Below are 19,160 nucleotides of genomic sequence, written 5' to 3' on the forward strand. Positions count from 1 at the left end.
ATCTGACTTTCCCGTTGCAAATCTCATCCCGTGTTGGGTGGCCCTAGGCAAGATGTAACAACTGTCTTCAGTCCTTTTATTTGCATTAGCTTTAGGAATGGTATTTAATTTTTTCACAAAACATCTAATCCGCCCCAAAATGAGCCTCCAGGGCTCTTGCATATTGCAGCTGAGACTGGCTAAATAAAAATATCCATGATATCAACAATGTTGGAAGGGTGCAGAATGGAGGAAAGAGAAGACATAGTAGAGAAATGTTATTGGATACATTTTCCTTTAGTCTGAAATTGCACCTTTAATTTTTTCTTTAACATTCTACCAAAATATTTGAAATGATTCCATATGGCATTCACCTATGCAGAATATAAAATCTCTCCTAGACTATATACTGTAAATTCAGAGTCGTGCCTAATTCTACAATTGAAAACACTGGTAACTCTCAAAATCCTACTGACTTTAAGACCAAATTATATCTCCATACTTAGTTTAAACCCCATTGGACCCAATGGATATTTTGTAGTTCAGCTCTGCTTATGTTCTGCTTTGAAATACTGTATGAGGAAGCTGATCAATTTGTTGGGGACTGTTTAATCTGTTCCAGGAAGATCATTTTAATGCAAGTGGGGGCATTATTAAGTAATACCATATTCTAGTGTAGCATAGTCATATATGTGACCGTAACCTTGATTTTTCAGTAATTTACTTTTTGTGAAGTTATAGCTGAGAATCTTAGATCTTTACACACTGACACTGTATTTCAGCAGGTAACAATGGATCTCCTGTTGTTTACTAATCTCTTTTTTCTGACAATTTTCTTACGTATCATTATTTAATTTTCTCTGCAACGGTCAGTCAGTTTTCAAACTGGATGCTGTTCTAGGCCAAGCGGAAGCTGTTTCTGTAGTTCTGTCATTCTAAAGCGAGTCAACATGTGTCAGTGGCAGGAGGTGCTTGTGGAAGTCCCCCACAAATATTAAATCCTATTTAATAACAGTAGTTAGAGATCTTTGGGCCAAGCTGCTGAACAAAAAAAGGTTCATTGTGAGCACAGGAAGGCGTGTTTTCCACATGCAAATCCTTCCATCTGCATTCCAGTGAGTATATTGTCATCTGCTATGTGGTAATATACATCTATCTCCCATTAACTTCAGTCAGCTTTCCTATGCAGAAGATAACAAGGTATTAAAGCCTTAAGGGATGCATTATTTTCTATTTAGTAAATGTATTGTGGCTAGAGTAAAACTGAGTTGATGGAAAGAAGTGTTGAGCATGCAGGAACTGATATGAAAGGCATTCCAGATATATAAGTAAACTCTTTATTATCTGGAGAACACCAGGAGAGTCAATGTGGGTGACTTAGTGGCAATGTAACAACTATCATTAATAGATGCCACGGCTAAGATGCTCAAATACGCCCATGAAAATCCCACACGCAGACACTGTAAGCATGAAGTCAGTTACTTTAAACAATATACTGAAGAATTCTAAAAAATCAGATGATCAAATAATAAATCAGAGTTCCTAGTTCAAATATAGTAATGCATTCGGATGTAATGCTGTGCGAAACTCTATAGAAACTGTAAGAGGTAGACAGAAATATCTAAATACGATACCATTTGCAGCTAAATTTAGAAGCAGGTGGCCTTTCTCAACTGAATCTAGAAGCATCCACATTGAACTTTGCATTTGCTAGTACTCTAACACTTAAAGTGGGAATCGGTGATCCACCTTCCTTGTCTATGTGTCTATTTGTTACATATAGGCTGCATTCACATATAATTATCAATGCATTTAACAATAATTTGTTGTACAAGCCATTGTAGCTGGGTTCCCAAGGCACTAAGCCACAGCTTGGTTCATATATCACCCTAAGCCAACCGTATTACAGCTAATGTTTTTTGTGAACCGGCTCCCAGTAACTGGTTCTCCCTCTTTTATGAGCACAGATTGAACTCCACCAAGCAGAGCTGACTGGAGATTGAGATGAAATATAAAATCCAGAAGCAAAATTCAGGAATTCTGTTTCCCGTAGAAAAGTTGGAAGTACTTTCACCAAAAAATAGTGCTCTAAGGCTTACACAAAGTATTGGGGCATCTTCAAGGCTAAAAACAAATACTGTATTATGATATCTTTAATTAGAAAATGGGTCAGGAAGAAGGAAGAAATACTTCTTTCTCCCTTTCATCGGAATGGCTCTCTGATGTTACTCCACCCCAGTTCGGAAGGACTGTTGCTTCAATGTTCGCAAACATAAGCAATTGGAGTTGTATTCCAAAACATCCAGAGCACACCAGTCGATGTAACCCTAGCATAGGGGTGAGGAGGGTGAACTAGTTATAGAGAATGATTTTGCATCATTTGCGCACTGTTACCATGCAGAGTACTGATAGTGGGAAAAGGATTCCCATAGAAGAAGGTGCTGTAAAGGTCTTCCATTTACAAAAATGAATTCTTAGAGACACTAGAATTTCTCTTCAAGATACATTTTATTTTATGGGTCTCCACAACAGAAACTCTATCCCAGTTCACCTTCAGGTCTAACATGAGACCAGCCTTTTTGATATCCCTCTCAGAGCCCACTGTAATAAGATGATAATTTCCTTTATCTAAGTATTTTGGCAGACAAGCAGCATAATCGTAAAATCAGACATGTGGCTCAGTCTAATTCTAATCCTCTCATTCTTACAACCATATGACCATGAAACGATGGGCTGAAATGGGGAAGAAAGATACAAAACACTTAAAACAATAGATCCTTTAACTGCTGTAGTTTGCAACTGCATTTATGTACTGTAGTACAGATCTCTAGCAGCTGAAGAAAAATGCTTATTGGGTTCAGCTTTTCTTTCCCCTCTTATTGTTATCCTCTTTGGCACAATATAGTATTTCAGTATTAATATGATGGCTGTGTGAAAAGAAATCAAACTCAGATCAGTTCATTCATATAAATTAAGAGTGGGCTTCCACAGGATTTACATATATATGTATGAAGATAGAGCTTGGAACACTGCCCTCTCCAATAAACATTTTAATCTGTGGTAACCCAGTCTTTGAATGCTCTTAGCCTTTATAAATATAAGTATTACTTTAACACCTGCCCCTTAGAACATGATAGCATTGTAGTTAACTGCTAAGTGGCAGGTGTTCCAATATCTCTTGAGAAACTGTTTTATTTTCCTTGCTTGCAGTTCAAGAGAAACATGTTTAAAATTCTGGTTTGAGAATGCAGATAGGGCTTTATTATCATGTCCTCTTTATTATCTCATATTATTTGAAAAATTGTATTTGATAGAACCTTACATATCTGCAAGGATTTCATGAGGGAAAATGATCCAGAGAGCAAATGGACAAAGTAACAGCTGTTCATTTGCTATTATGGTTGTCTCTCACAATGCAGAGCTACAGAAAAATGTTGGATACATTTAAAATGTTCCTGTTTCACATGTATTAACTTTATTGTAGCACCATTATTTTACTGATCTCTACTACACACAGACATAGACACAGATACACAATATGGTGTCATTTTGCTAAAGGACTACACTCTACAATTATTAGAATATGGCAATAACAAATTGTTATTATTACTATTATTTATAATAATTGCTGATAATCTAGGAATCCTGGCTCTATATTGGAAGGGCCTTAGGGCAGTTATTCCAATTGTTTTTCAACAGATGCCTTTGTGGAAAATAAAAAAGGCAAATGTAGTATGGGGATTGGGGAAGACATCATCTGATTATACAATGGGGAGACGTTGCATACCCCAGTACTGGGATGAGGGAGAAAGATTGCATGATCAGAATCTGATTGGGAAGCATGAAATTATTTTATGTATTGTATTTAACTTTCCATCAAAAGAATATTTGCTCACCACATAAACAGTACAGAGGAAATGAAATGAATAGCTTAATTAAAATGTAAGTGCAATTGCTGATATTACAGTAAACTTTTTTTTTTTTTGGTGCTTTCAAGTCAGTGTTGACTCCTCATGACTGCCTGGACAACTCCCTGCAGTTTTCTTGGCCAGATTTCAGAAGTGGTTTGCCATTGCCTGCTTCCTAGGGCTGAGAGTGACTGGCCCAAGATCACTCAGTTGGCTTTGTGCCTAAGGTGGGACTAGAACTTACGTTCTCCTGGTTTCTAGCCTGATGCCTTAACCACCACACCAAACTGGCTCTCTAGTAAACATTACACATCCTAATATTTAAAGAACTGGCTGTAGAGGTGTAGTTGGAATGGAATGGAATATCTGGAAGAAAGAATGGCTCATTGTCTGAAACATTTCACATTATGATGTTTAACTTTGGTATTGTTTTATTATCTTACTATACTCTGTAAGTTCTGTTCCAGTGACCTTCCATCTTAGAGATAGATCAGATGTGTGCCAGTCTGCTAGAACCCGTTCTATTAAGTAAAGTACATGTTTGATAAAACTTCTTGATTATAGGACAGTTGGAATCAATTGCCCAAAGAAGTGGTGGACTCCCTTTTACCACATGTAGGTTATATAGCCATCCATCAAAGATGCTTCAGTTTTTTACACTCAGCAGGCTGTTGGAATCAAGTGGAAATGTCCACTTCTAACTCTATGTGGTTCAATTAGTACTTTAGATACTCTTTCAGTAGTCTCAATACTTTCTTCCAGTGTGTCAGAGAGAGTGTTGGAAGAGGCCTCTTTTTTAACATTGATAATAGATTTCAGTGTCATACAGACCAAGTTCAAATCCTCATTTGGCCAGACAAAGTGGTCTGGATAGTATGTAACATGTACATGGCCTTGAGTTAAGGAAGAATGTGAGAATACTGTAATACTTATATAGCCCTCATTACTTTATAGTACATTCAGAAATGTCAACTTCACTTTAACAGATGTCAGTGCAGTTGTAAACCTGGCCCTTGACCTTACAGTAGCTCAAGTCTTTTCTGGAGATCAGTCCTGCCCAGTTTTTAACTCATAAGGCAAAGCAATCCTAGGAATGAGTTCTGTTTTGGCCACATAGTAATCCAATCCATCTTCCCAACCTGCAGGAGAACTTTTGTCCACATCTGAATTGTCAAATGACAACAAAGACATCTAAAGAGTTGGCTTCCAGACTGCTTGTCTCCTGCTGTGAGAAACTGAAATACATGCTGTCAATCTAGTGGGGGGATTCTAAATACAAGGATGGCTTCAAGAGACATTGATTTACAAAAATAAGGCAGCTACCTCTTGAGAAAACCATGAAATAGACACTGAAAGGGAGGGGTTTTTTGTTCTCATCAGCGCCTTCTCTCTCTTGACCCCATTGCCTAAATAAGATGAACTATAAAGAATGAGAAATGCTCATAATTTGAATGGATGACTTGCTTTCTCTGGCATTAAATGGTTGTCAGCTACTATTCTTTTTTTATAAGATGTGGATATTCCTGGGTTCAGTGTGAATATTCCTGTATACTTGGATGGAGAGAGTTCAGGAAGGGTAAGACCAGCTGATAAGACAGTGTAAGTTCCTCCCAGTTTGTGTTCTGCTCTTCAAAGGAGCTAGAACAACATTTCCATCTGCCTTAATTATTCATTGCTATACTATTTGAATAATTGGGAGCTGTAGGAATGATATTTTACGAAGCTAATGATTTATTTTTTGCACCACAGTCAATGTTACAATTGTAGCTAAATAATAACAAATATAACACACACAAAAGTACATCTTGTATTCTTGTGTGCCTGAGCTATGTTTGCACAAATCAGTTCAAAATCAGCAATTACTTTGCCAGACCATCAACAAAGGAGATACTCTGATTCCCATCATGGCCCTACAGTTTAATGAGCCAGTTTTGCAAAGGCTGATGAGATTTCTCAGTGTTTTGAGAGAACCATTTATAGTTCTATCACAGTAGATATTAACCAGATCCCCCATTCAGTCAGTTTGACATTTCACAGCTTTGATCAAATCTTATTACTATGGCTATTAGATGGCACAACCTTTGCTAATTAGGTAACATTTAGGTGTGGGAAAACATGTTTTTTTTTCCATTGATACTTGAGACTATTTACCCGTAAGAGGAAAGAGAAATCACCACAATATACTCAACTTCAAATTGCTAACAGTAAATATAATGCACGTAACTCTTTCCCAAAGCTAGCAGGTGCACTATTTCAGAACTGATTTCTGCTTACTGTTAGAAATACATGCTGGTTTCTTTTCTTTCTTTCTTTTTTCCTTTTTCTTAAAATTAATCACTGTTTAGAACACAATATATTTTGTTTATTTTCTTGGATTAGTCCTTTTTAATCACATGTTCAAAGAACACTTAAATCCAGGTAAGTGTTATATCTGCAAGTGTTGTATTTATTGTTATGTCCTCTTATCTTTACAGTTTCATTACATTTTCAGCTATTTTTCTGTATCTACATTAGGGCTGGTTGGTAATAGAATCCCCAAAACCTGAGTGTTTTCCCTACAGCAAGGGATCCATTTTCAGAACAGCTGCTGGTTTAATAATATGTTATATTATTGTTACGTTGAGAGCATTTTTCCATTCACTATATAAATCACAACTCTTTTGAGATTCAGATCTGGCAAAGGCAGATCTGGATTTTCTGAACCGTTGAAAGGACTCCATACAAAAATGATCAAGCCAGGTGTGGCCAACACCCTAATGATGTTCTGAAAAACCTTGAAAACCTGGCCATTCTCCCAGCCCTTGGGGTAGGGTGGCTATTGAGCCTCTGTAAGTTGATTTTTGTTGGGTCCCCATTCTCTCATGGAGGTCTCTGATTTGTTTCTCAAGTTTTATTCTTGCTTTTAATATGCAAGTTGCCCAGAATCCTTTGAGTTGGGTGGCCTCTAAATTAAATAAATAAAATATATGGTCAGATGATCACTGGGGTAAATTTTGCTACCTTGAAAGCATGTAAACATTTGAGATACATTATATAGAACTCCTAGCACTTACACACCATCCTTAATCTAGTTAGCCTCTAACCCAGTCGACTGTGTCTACTAATGATTCTGGCAACATAAAATTGAGCTATGCTAACTGGGTCAGAAGTTACTATTCTGGAAATACAGCATTGTCACACACTTTTTCCAGGAGGTGCCTCTTATCCTATGAACCTTTGCACTAGGACAGCATTGACAAAGGGCCCGAAAGGAGACTTCCTGATGTTGAGGAAGAAACCACTGGGAATAGGCAATCCCAAAGTTACCCAGGTCCTATTCCATAAAGGGGTTTTGAAGGTAACAATCAGTGCTTTGAATGGTACCCAGAAGCAAACTGGTAACCAGTTAGCTTTTGGACCAGTGATGTTACGTGAGTGAACTGATTAACTTCCATAACTGTCTGAACTTCTGCATACTAGAACAGCTATAGCTTCAGTGTAGACTTCAAGGGCAGCTCTGTGTCAAACACATTGCAGCAATCTAAGCAAGAGAGGCAGGCAGCACCAGTCTCTCATCCAAAAAAGCATTCACTTCTGCTCAAACTCAGCCTCCTGATACCTCCCAGGATTAAGAACCCCTGGCTTAACAATCAAAGACCCACTTCATTGATAGAGCATCTACTTGTGATTCTTTCAAATATTTTATGATTATGAAGGCACCTGTGATGGAATGGACTTATGAAGGCCAGGCTCAGGGAGATAAGCGTGTTCTTAGCCCCCAACAGGAGCGTGGGAAGTTCAAGAAGATGAGGCTGGCACCTTAGGGAGGTCCCTAAGGAATTCACGGTGTTGTGGCTGGCTGGCTTGGGAACTAGGGTTCAGTCTGGTGAGATTTCTGTCTTGAGGTTGAAGCTAATAAACGCAACAGAACTGTATTTGCATTGTCTCTTGGAGTTCTTTGGGCTGAACCTGACAGCACCCTAAGCAGCTTTTTTTCTTGAAGGATACTTAGGGAAATGGGTTAGCTGACTGGTTTTAGGAGTTATCACAACATTATTGCCTAATTAGAGTTTAATCCTATGCATGGCTTTTGGAGTTAGATATAATTCCTTGGGAGTCAATTGACTGGGCCAAGGGACTGAGTTTTGGTGTTCCTCAACATACTAACCTTCCTTTTGATATCCTAGGGTTAGCATATTATGGGAATATTAATTTAATGTCTGGACCATTGTACTTCAGACACCTAGTAGAGGATTAACATGGATTAATGGAGAGAAAGAAAGATGCTTGTACGACTAATTTGAAATGTGGGTAGTTTGATCTCCCACTCAAGGAGATCAAGGGTTCATTTTACCTGCAAAGACGAGTTGTTTTCCCAACAGGGGAGAGGCTTGTTTTACCTCTCCACCTAGTTCTTGAGCTTCAAGGCCTCTAAGGGAAGGGACAGCTGGAGAAGTTTGCAGTTCTTCCTGCAATACAAAAGGACAGGGGTAAAAAAGAAGAGAGTTTTGTCAATTTCCATCTTCAGCACTTGTGGGGCTCTGAAGGGTGATTTTCACTCCTTATTCTCAGCACTTCAAGTTGGCAGAAGTGAAGACAAGCATGGATCATCTTCAAACTGCTTTGGAGAGTTGGAAACCTGCCCTGTAAGTTGTCATATGAAAACGAGTTTGATCTACAACAAATGGGAAGGGATCATATTTATCACAGTGCCAGGCTGGATTCACCTGCTAATTTCTGCAAATCAGACTTCTACCAAAGGTACAAAAACAAATCAAGTTGTTATTTCTGGGGATTTGCCAATACAATACATTGAGCATCTCACAGTTTTGATAAGGCTTATTACTGGAAAATCTGCTATTAATGGTTCGGTGAATTGCTTTCACTTTTTTTTAGGTCTGAGGTTGGAAATGCTGATGCAGTCAGCAGTGTGGTCCAAGTGATGTTATGCCAGCATCCTAAGTCCAGAACAAATATCATGGTTGGTTGATTTTTTAAACAGATCCAGAATTCAATTAATGATTCTATTGAACCGTCAATATACTTATTACGATGGAGAAGTAGTAGAAAACATAGAGTTTGCACAAGTAACATCTGTTTCTTAATATTATGTAGAATTTTTATCGATTGCAATGAAAGTGTGAATTGGGACTCAGAGTATAAGAAATGCCAGACTCCATGGTGTTAAAGATAACTTAATGGAAAACTGTAAGATGTTAAAATGGACTTGTGTTTCAAAGATTGAGTTTAAATATGGAGGCAATTATATCTGGCTGCTTAGGGTGCCTCTGTAAAAATAAAAAGTTTAAAAGAGTGCAAATAGATCTTCTATCCATGAAGTGGGTCTGCATTAGTTAGGACAGGGTTTTTTTTTAATCTTTTCCAAGCAGGACTTTAATAAATTCGGAGGCCAGCTCCTTCACAACCCATAGTCCAGTTCTGAATTAATAATGTTTTTCCTATAATTATTTTACTTTTGTTAGCAAAAATTAAATATATTGTTATTAAAATATAACTAGTGATTAAGAAATTAGGCACTTGCACAATCTAAAAAAATTATGAATAATTATTTTATTACCTGGAAGTAAGCAATAGTCTTACAAAGAACAAGTACTTGAAGAACAGCACAAAATGAAAATAGCTGTTATTCACAATCTTTTGCAGTTGAATCATTCTTAAAAGGCATAGCATAGTAAATGGCTTGACTCTGATTTAGTATTAGTTCTGACATAGCTGCTTCAAAGAATTAGTTGGTCACCTATTCCATGTCTTTTTCACATACTCACTTATTCATTCAAGGTTAAATGTGCCCCTTGCTGTTCCCTGAAGGTGTACTTCCTGCAATTGAATCAGATCACTTCGTCATGCCCATGTTTAACACACTTGTGCAGAAGGAAATTTCAGTGTATCAACTGGACCATGGGGACCCGCCCTAAAAGGCGGGTTTGTGACATACAGGTTAAGATCCACAGAATTCTGGTTATTAATATGGCCTGCAAAAAATCTGTATTACCACTAGAGGGTATGAAGGAGTTCAGAGTTTTCTCTATCTCTTTGCTACCATCTAGGACATTGGTTCTCAACGGGGGCGGTACCGCCCCCCGGGGGGCGGTGGGAGGATGCTGAGGGGCGGTGAACTTGTTTTGGGCAGCAGGGGGGCGGTGGGCATGTTTTGGGCGGTAGAGGGGCGATGAGCATGTTTTGGCATTCGAACTTAATTTTAAAACTCCCCAAAACATTTATTAAATCGATTATCCGGTTTACACCATTTGTACCAGCAATAAAACGAACTTACACGACGGCTGCCCTCACACACTTCTAAGAATGGTGAGACGAATTTGTATTCTAGGTAGGCTGACCTTGAAGAACTCGACACTACGATTCTTCTCTGATCCCAACCAGCACAGCGCATGCGTCAGCTGTTTTCCCGCGCAATTAATCGCAGCGCGTGCGTCAGCTGTCTTCCCGCGCGATTAATCGCAGTGCGTGCGTTGAGCGTCCTTTCAATATGAATGTTTGATTTGACCCGTGTTTCTTGAGTTGCTTTTCGTTCGCTTCATTTCTGTTTTTTCCCCTCAGTTTCGATTTACTTTCATTGTTTATTTGACCAGTCAGCTAGGTAAGTGCGCTTATTAGTTCTTTATCGTGGTCGTGAATTATTAATTTTGAGAAACTAATGAAACTTTGAAAGCCAGCTTCCAGAATGGTGATCGTCTCACAGAATTTTGGCTTCAAAGTAACATCAATCGCCTCTACCCAGGACTGTGGACTATCATCAAAAAAAATTTTAGCGTATTTTTTTGCTGTTTTTTTAATTGTCTAATTAAGAATAAAGAATTTTTAAACATTAAAAAAGCATTTGCAAAAAAATAAAATTAATAAAATTAAAAGTTAAAAAAATTTTAAAAACGAGCATCAAAAAAATAAACGTATTTACAGCATTTTGAAATAAACGTATTTACATAAAAGAGCATTTAAGCATTTTTTTTTTGCATTAGTCATTTTAATTTTAATAAAAGGAATGCAATTACCTTCCAGGGCAAAAGTATCGAGTTAAATCGAACAAATTTGGAGTGTAAGTCTACTGAAAAAAATTACTTAAAATTTTTGCCTTTTATAATTCAGTAACTCCCCCCCTCCCCATACTCTAAATTACAGGATTTTCACAAAGGGGGTCGTTGAAAAATTTTCCGCTCCTTAGGGGGGCGGCAGCTTCAAAAAGGTTGAGAATCACTGATCTAGGAGTAGGTGCATATTTCTAAGTGCAGTGTATAGCAGAATGTAGATCAGAAGGTACTTTTTTCTTGAGGTAGGAATTCTCAAATTTTGTTGTTCCATGGCCTCCTAAAATAATGAATAAACATGAATAAATACATGAATGAAACAGTGTTTATATAATACAGTTTAGACCAGTGTTTCTCAAGCTTGGCAACTTTAAAATGTGGACTTCATGTTGGCTGTGGAATTCTGAGAGTTGAAGTCCACATGTGTTAAAGTTGCCAAATCTGAGAAACACTGCTTTAGATTAATAAACAACGCCCTTTTTCCAGCTAATAGTGACTATGAGGGGGGTCATAGAGGTAAATGAGGTTCAGAAGGGGATCATGAACAAAAAACAGAAAAGCGCTAGAACCCTTTATTTAAGCAACAAGCCCTTGAGCTATAGAGTTGCCCTGAAACGGGCTGAGTTGAGGCTGAGAAGGCTGTCAAGGCTAACTTGCTTATGCACAGCCAACGACAGGAAGCCCGCTAATCTGGACTGCACTCTAGGTGCTCGGAACCAGCTGCTGTCCTAAGACTCAAAGAAAATAGGCAAGATGTGAGTCCTCCAACCTAGCACTGGAGCTATAACATTGCAAGGTTGCTGTCCTTCAAATAGCAGCTCACCAAGATTGGGTAAGGGAGGTGGGGGGAACAAGCCAGCTGCTTTTTTTTCCTCAGAGAAAGCAGGCTTTTCACCTGAGGATGTTTTGGAGCCCTGCCTCTCATGCCCCTACTTCTCTGGAAAGTCCAGATTGCCACTCCCAGGAAAACTGGGAATTCCTCGAAGTCCAATTTCACCCTGCTTTACTGGGGTGGACAGCTACTTCCATTCAGCCTCATGGAAAAGGCTTGGTGGATGGAACCTGGCTGCCAACCAAAAGACCCAGGGGCCCCTTGAGTGTAATGTGGCTGGTAGCAGCACAAACCTGGTTGGAAGCTTTGTTCTCACTGCTGCAGGATGGCCTGTGGCAGGATGGGATCTGAGGGGCCACTCCTCTTGCCTTTTTCCTGGATGGGCTGAGACTGTTGCAGGAACTGTGGTTGTGAACACAATGGCTGTTGAAGAAAAGCCTCAGTGCCTGGATCTCATGCACAGCCTGATCTAGCACTAATATCTTGACAAAGGCCCCTTGTTCAGGCAGAGAGTGAGCAGCTGCAACCCCCTCAAAATTGCCTGGGAAGCCTCAGTGGGTCATGACTCACAGTTTGAGAACCCCTTCCCTACAGCCTGGAAAGTTGGAAGGAAGCTTCAAAGGGTTTGCATATATCCTATATTATCTCTTATCACGAGCAAATCTTACAGAGTTCAGCAGGACTTACTCCCAGATAAGTGAGTGCAGGACTGTAACCTTATAAGATATTGCTGTTTCTTTAGATCTATTTAAAGGGATCTCTATGTATGCCTATGCCAAATTTGCACTTCATTGTAGAACCTTTTTTTTTTTTTTTTGGTAAATTGTAGAACTCTAAATACACTGGACTACTTAACGGGTTGTACAACACAAATCAATTCATGATTACTCAGAAGCAATCCCATTATGTGGAAACAAAGCAACATAGCTGAAGCCTTGAGTTGAATATTAGTGGTTAAAAAAGATTGCAGAAATGCATAAACTAACTTTATGACATTTACTTTTTAAAATAATAAAAAGAATGGCCAAGAATACATAATTAACTGCTTGTTATTTTCAAACACACAAACTACAAAGGCTTTGTCCTTCTTAAGCAGATTACTTTAGCTCTTTTCCTGTGCTTCTCAGAATGCATAGAAAAGTATCCTTGTATAGCCCTGAGAATCTGGAAGGGCTTGAACACAAATAATTTGCTTCCTGTCCACTTGCCTTGTGAAGTCAGCAGTCAGAATAGCTTTTTAAAAATTATTATTTATGATGCACTTTCTCCTTTCTGTATTTCATTCGGCACATAAAGGTGTTCTAGCATAAAGACATTCCATCTTGATCCTCACCCCCAAATATAACTTGGTTATTTCAAAGAGCATTTGGGAGCTGGAGAATGCTTAGTTGATTGTACCTGGGATGATGGAGAACCCTGAGTTTAACTGGTTATGTTCTGATTATTGGATTTTCTATATGACAATTGTTTTAGTATTGTAAAAGTATTGCATCTGTTTTATGATTACTGTATGTTATATTGCATTATTGTATCTTGGCTCGGAGCTGCTTAGAATCGGAATGATTGAAGTAGCAGAAAATCACCTGTAATAAATAAATAAAAATCCAGAAAGTTGATAAATTGCAACTCCTAGGAGATCTCAGTGCATTGTAAAACCATTCTTTGATGCAGCACTCAGAATGCAAGGAACAACACTGATATGTCTTGTGCTGTGTGTCTCACTGAATCCTTTTAATTTTCTCCAGGAAAAACAGCCTGAGAAGGAGGCCAGATGCCTGGCACTTACCTTAATTTGATTAGCCACCTTGAAATTAAACATCTCCTGGGACACAAGCCTCATGATGTGGTCGCCTTCACACTCATCATATCTTTAACTCTGATTCAGCCCATGGTGCAGCCTCCATGAACCATGCAGATGCACTGCTACTGAGAGGAGAAAGTCAATAGGCACAGCATCTTGGTTAAACATCTCTGAAGTCTATGCTTATGATTATTTTCAGTTTTGGAATAAAAGAACCAAACAAGGGCATAGTCCAGCTCCCATCAAAGCTCATGGGTACAGAATGGAGCAAGAACCCCATGTACCAAATTTCTTAGATCAAGTAATCTGAAGAATAGACCGTCCCCCGTCATCGTTCCCTCCCCCCCCCCACCGTATTATGACTGATTTGAGAGGTATTCCTCTAGAGCAAGGATGCAGATCTTCTGGCCCTCCTGAAAGCCATAAGTGGAGCTGTAAGAACCGCTTCAAAAATTGCCCCCAAACTCTAATTTTTAACCTGACAGAAGGGAAATCAGCAAATAAATGAAAATTAAATATAAATATGAAATAAATTCCAACTTAGTTCTGTCCTGTTCCTACCTATGTATATATTCCATTTCTGCCTATCTTTTGGTGTATGGCTCCAGACATCCAAGTCAAAGTCCAAATGCAACTGAAAAGCTATACAGTTCTGCTGTAGTAAGATGGCAAAGTTTTGCTGTGGTAAACTGCAGCATATCATTTCAGATGGCAGATGGGGAATTCTCATTTTAAATGTTTTCCTAGGTCTGTGTGTCTGTCTAGGAATATATAAAACTATGTGTGCAGTATCTTGGAGAGAAATTCTTATCAGACTCTTCTCAGGGGCATCCACAGGAAATTTAAGAAATCAAGATGGTAATTGTGACTGCAATCAAAGCCCGACCCTTTTTTATGTTCCTGGAATGTTGAATGCATGTAAAAAGATGAGGCTTCAGTCAAATGGTCATGACTGCTATTTTGACTTTTTTGACCCCCTGCAGGTGCCCCTAATGCTTCTCAAAGATTTACTTTGCATAGTGTCAGCCCTTTGAGGAAACCAAAACCACGAGAACTAATACTATCTTTATTGTAAGGCTACTGTAGCAGAATCTTGCAATTCTGAAAGCCCTTACCCCCTCCCCTGCCTTTACTTTCCAGAGAACTAGGGAGGGTCCCTTCTGAGATGCTTTCCCCACTCCCATCTCCCCTTTGGACTCAGATTTCTCTTATCAGACCGTTGTGTAGGATCTGGCTTTTATTTCTGTCTCCTATGAGGTTATTCAAATAGCCCGTTACATCTAGATTGAAATGGTACAGGCTAGAATGCTGTCACCATATTCCACTGTGGATGTGGCCAAGGACTTCCTCTGGCTTCTCCTGGTTCAGAAAACGGAGATTGCCAGTGGGGTATAGCAGCTGAGGGGTCACATTGGGACTGGAGTAGACCAGGTTTAAGTCCTCATTAATGTGTTGCTCAGTCCAGCTTATCATGGAGAGTTGTGGCAAGGATGAGGGCTCATCTCTAGGTGCACTGCCTTGAGCCCCCATAGGGTACATAAATATAGCTTATAAATAAGAAAGCAAACTGGCAGTCAGTGCTTATAGAGGGCATAGGCAGTGGCCTTGAAGGACAGGAGGAAGAGCTGCTACCAAGGCATCAATCAGACAAGCAGGAGTTGAGCCCATTCCAAGAAACTAATTTGAGTAAACATCTCAAACAGTGTAGTTCACATGAAGATAAAGGGAGGGAAGGAGGCAAGGTGGAAGCACATTCAGATTTGCAAGTTTCTGTTATTATAGCTTTAGAATAAAACTAGTATTGATCAACATGAGATTGGTTTCCTAGCGTGATGTACTTTGAAGGCGGACAATGCCTCTGGGTCTTCCCAGAGTCCAATATTGCACTTACTCTACTGAATGCAAAACCAAAATACTTTATTTAAGATTTTCTTAACAATTGGAAAAGGGCTGCAACAGATGTAAATAAACCTTGTTGCAGTTGGAATTACTGGGCTGCACATTTGCTGAAATCATTTAGATGTTTTCCCAAGGGGGGCTAATAACCAAAACAATTGTGATGATGTGTGTAGTATGATATGTGATTGTTCCCACATGTTTCTGTGAATCACGTGACCTCATAAATGTGTTTGGGATACAAATTCCCCAATTCGTTATTACAATATAGTCCAGTAACATAAACAGCAGATGGCATGACTGGTCAGAAAATTGCCTTATATGATAGCTGGCTTTACACATTGTGCTATGTCATAATTTGTTTTAAAAATGATGATGGTTCAATTCACACAACATGCTAAAGCAAAAATAAACATATCACATTGTAGTCTAGCACAATGGGCTTAAGTCAGACCATTTGTCCCCTTAGCCCAGAATTATAAGCACTGAAGTCTTTCCGCCACGATTGAGCTAGAGAGATCTACCCATCCTTTAATTGTTTCAAAACAATGTTGGCATAAAATTGGCTGCCCCCATTGTCAATCCCTATCCTACTTCTATTGTGTCTGTGCCAAATCATTGCTGAATGGCATCCTGATTTGTGAGTGTGTCATTCATTAGAGCAAGAAGATAGGTTCCTTTTCAGCATGTCGTAAGCCAGTGGGGAAAACTACCAGTCAAGCAAGGCAGCAGGAATGGAGAAGGTCTAATTTCAGGACACTTCCTGGACTTCTCTAAGCTTTGTCTGTGCTTCTTCCCATACCCCATTTGGGTATCTTCGAAGTCAAAATAATGGGAAATAAAGAAATGCATGGGAAGACACCAAGACAGAAATAGCTCAGAGAGGAGAGAAGCAGGGCCTGTCATGATTGTGCAACTAACCATGACTTGTATAACCAGAGAACCGAAACTGACTAGCTGCTGGGCACCCACTCTGTAAATTCAGGAGGAGAAAGGAAAGGAATTGCAACGTGCAACCGTCAAATATACAGAAACTGACAAATACCCAGCAAAGCCAGCACAACATTCTTCATTTTCTGGATATGCAGTGCAAAACAACAGGGCTGTTGCATCTTAAGATAAAAAATACAGTTCAGCATGCTGTTAATGTGTCCTCTCTTCTTCCTCAAATGAAGCCTGGAAAAATTTGGTATCAAAACTGGAAATGCAGGGTAGGTGACGAGTAGGAAAGAAACTCAGTCTTGTGGAAAGGGCAAAAGCTGGGAAGAAAAGGCTGGAGTGGAATCTGGCTAATGATCCAAGAGAGGGAGCATAACCACTCACACTCCTAAAACACACGTCTGATCACACCCATTCCTAGTCCCCTGCCTTTGCCTCCAAGGTATTGGGTGGCAGAATGGAACAGACTTTATATACTGTATATTGAAGCTGCCCTTTGATGGTGTTGGAGTAAGTGGGGAAATATTATTTTTGTACCACTAGCAGCTATTGACAACTTAAGGCTGTCTCACTCGTGGGCTGGAGACAATGTACGGGCAATGTTGTAGGACTAAGGGGGGAAATTGGTCTTGTCACGGCATGACTGTGCCATGGATAAATCTAAGTGGGAACAAGGGATGTGTAGTTTCCCTCATCATACTATGCTAAACTGCATCTGTGTTTATTTTTGTGGCTTAACACTAAGGGTGAATTGAGCCATTGTGATTTGTGGTTTAGTGTAATGTAATGCTCAGTTCAGCATAAAAATTCTAGGGGCTGAATTTAGGATACTTTGCATGCAATGCAGCACTGGACTAGAAACTCTCCCTTCTTCTATGCACTCCAGAGCAACACTGAGGATAGCAACTCAGTTGGTTTAATGATGTCTTCCCCAATCTGAGTCCCTTTTGGATGAGTGAAGATTAACCCCCAGAATTCCCCAGCTATTGCTGAGAATTCTGGGAACTGAAGGCTGCACTTTGGACAGCATGCAGATTGTGAAAGTCCAGTCTCAGCCATGGAAGCTCACTATGTGGTTTTGGATCAATCACTCATTCTCTTCATCATAGGGTTCCTGTAGTGGAGAAAAATAGGAGGGAAAAGTAAAAGATACAGAACCTGAGGAAAAGGTGAGATATAAATAAATCAAATAAATGAATATTATTTTGAGGGCTGCTTTACACAGTAGCATTGTTCTACTCATCAGTTTGCTATCATTTCATACACCAGTAAGTGTTACAAAATAAAGGCATATACAGTAAAACCTTGATTTGATGGGCCATTCAAAGCAGGAAAACCTAATTTCAATCAATGTATGCATAATATATAATTGACATAAATGACATCATTTGCAGTAAAATGTCAATTTAATTGACAATGGGGATTAAGTCAGAATGAAAAAAGTGACTATTGTATCTCAATTTACTAAACTGAGGATTTATTGTATTTCTCTCGGCTATATATTTTTGGCAATGTAATGTCCAACTTTGCAGAGTCTCTATTTTGTTATAGCAAGTTTTATTTCTTTTGAATATACATTATATCATTTAAAATGTATTTATCAGACAAATCTGTTGAAACAAAGAGGTGGGTACAGAAAAATGGTCATAGCTGGATTCAAGAGCATTTAGACATTTCTGAAGAATCAAAAATTATGATTTATAAAACATTTTGTGAAATATTTTGTGAGTGTACCTAACTGTGGATTATTCAACAGACTATTGGGAAGCAAAACACAGATTAGCATAAGTAGCTATCTATACTTGCAGGTTCATAATATGATAGGCACAATATAAAATGTGCGTCATTTTATATTTTTTTGCAATTAATGTCATCAAAGCCATCCCATGTGGAGCTTGTAGGATACAAATTCTTCAAATAAGTGGGGGGGGAAAGAATAGGAAGGAATGTAAGCAAGTGGGCAGTTCCTCCTTACCAGCCAATAGACGTGGCTAAACTGATCACCTCCTTATTACAATATTCATTGTGGGAAACAGGATGCAAAAGTTAGAAAGCATGACAACCATGTTTCTAACTGGGTTTCTTACTTTTATCACCTATCGAAAGGCTTCTTAATGTTGACATTTTGGAATGCTGTCCCCAAGATGATTTCCCTCACGCTAAGACTGTTCTGGTCTTTTGAGCACCAAATGAATACTTTTTCTATTAAAAAATGGCCAGGCTAGGGCTTTTTAAATACTGCTGAATTATTACACCTAGTATCCCTCACTACTGGTCAAGCTGACTGATGTTAACATCTGGAGGACTGAATATTCAAGTTCCCCACCTGAATATAAAACTGCAACTTACATTAAGTAACATAAGATGCACTGATAATTTTACCTCAGCTGAATCAGCCTATCTCCATCTTAGATACAGAGAGAGAAATAGCAATATTAGCATTGGCTATGCAACAGATGGAAAAAGTCAAAATGTTCAACTCATTTCAAGTATTAACTCCATCTCACCAGCGGAATTAATTGCCAGTTTCCCTATAAAATTGTGGAAAGAATGTTTTGCATCTCAATTGTCCCCAAATGTGGCTTACTCACAGTTATATCACAATGTCAAAGGATTGTTAATTAAAAGAATTGGAAAACACTTCTAAGTTAACTGTGAGGTATTTCTGTGGCTTAAAGTAATAGTACTTGAATGAAAAGAAACATGGCCTTAATTTACACATCAACAAGTAAAACAGGTTTTTGTCCAGGATTTACTGCATG

At 38.8% G+C, this 19,160-nt stretch overlaps 1 long non-coding RNA gene across 2 annotated transcripts in view; it reads left to right on the forward strand.

The window, feature by feature from the left end:
* LOC148214579 (uncharacterized) overlaps positions 1-19,160 on the forward strand; it is a 49,224-nt gene that overhangs the window by 194 nt on the left and 29,870 nt on the right. Inside the window, exons 2-3 of one of the 2 annotated variants that reach the window (XR_015797822.1) lie at positions 8,439-8,627; positions 8,763-8,847. The exons of the other annotated variant lie outside the window; for it this stretch is intronic. This is a non-coding gene — a long non-coding RNA (uncharacterized LOC148214579). The remainder of the gene's footprint in view (positions 1-8,438; positions 8,628-8,762; positions 8,848-19,160) is intronic. 2 annotated transcript variants of the gene reach the window in all.

Source organism: Python bivittatus, unplaced genomic scaffold, assembly GCF_059951505.1.
Source record: "Python bivittatus isolate LINGU-HERP-01145 unplaced genomic scaffold, Pbiv_v1 ctg000610_np1212, whole genome shotgun sequence".
Lineage (NCBI taxonomy): Eukaryota > Metazoa > Chordata > Lepidosauria > Squamata > Pythonidae > Python > Python bivittatus.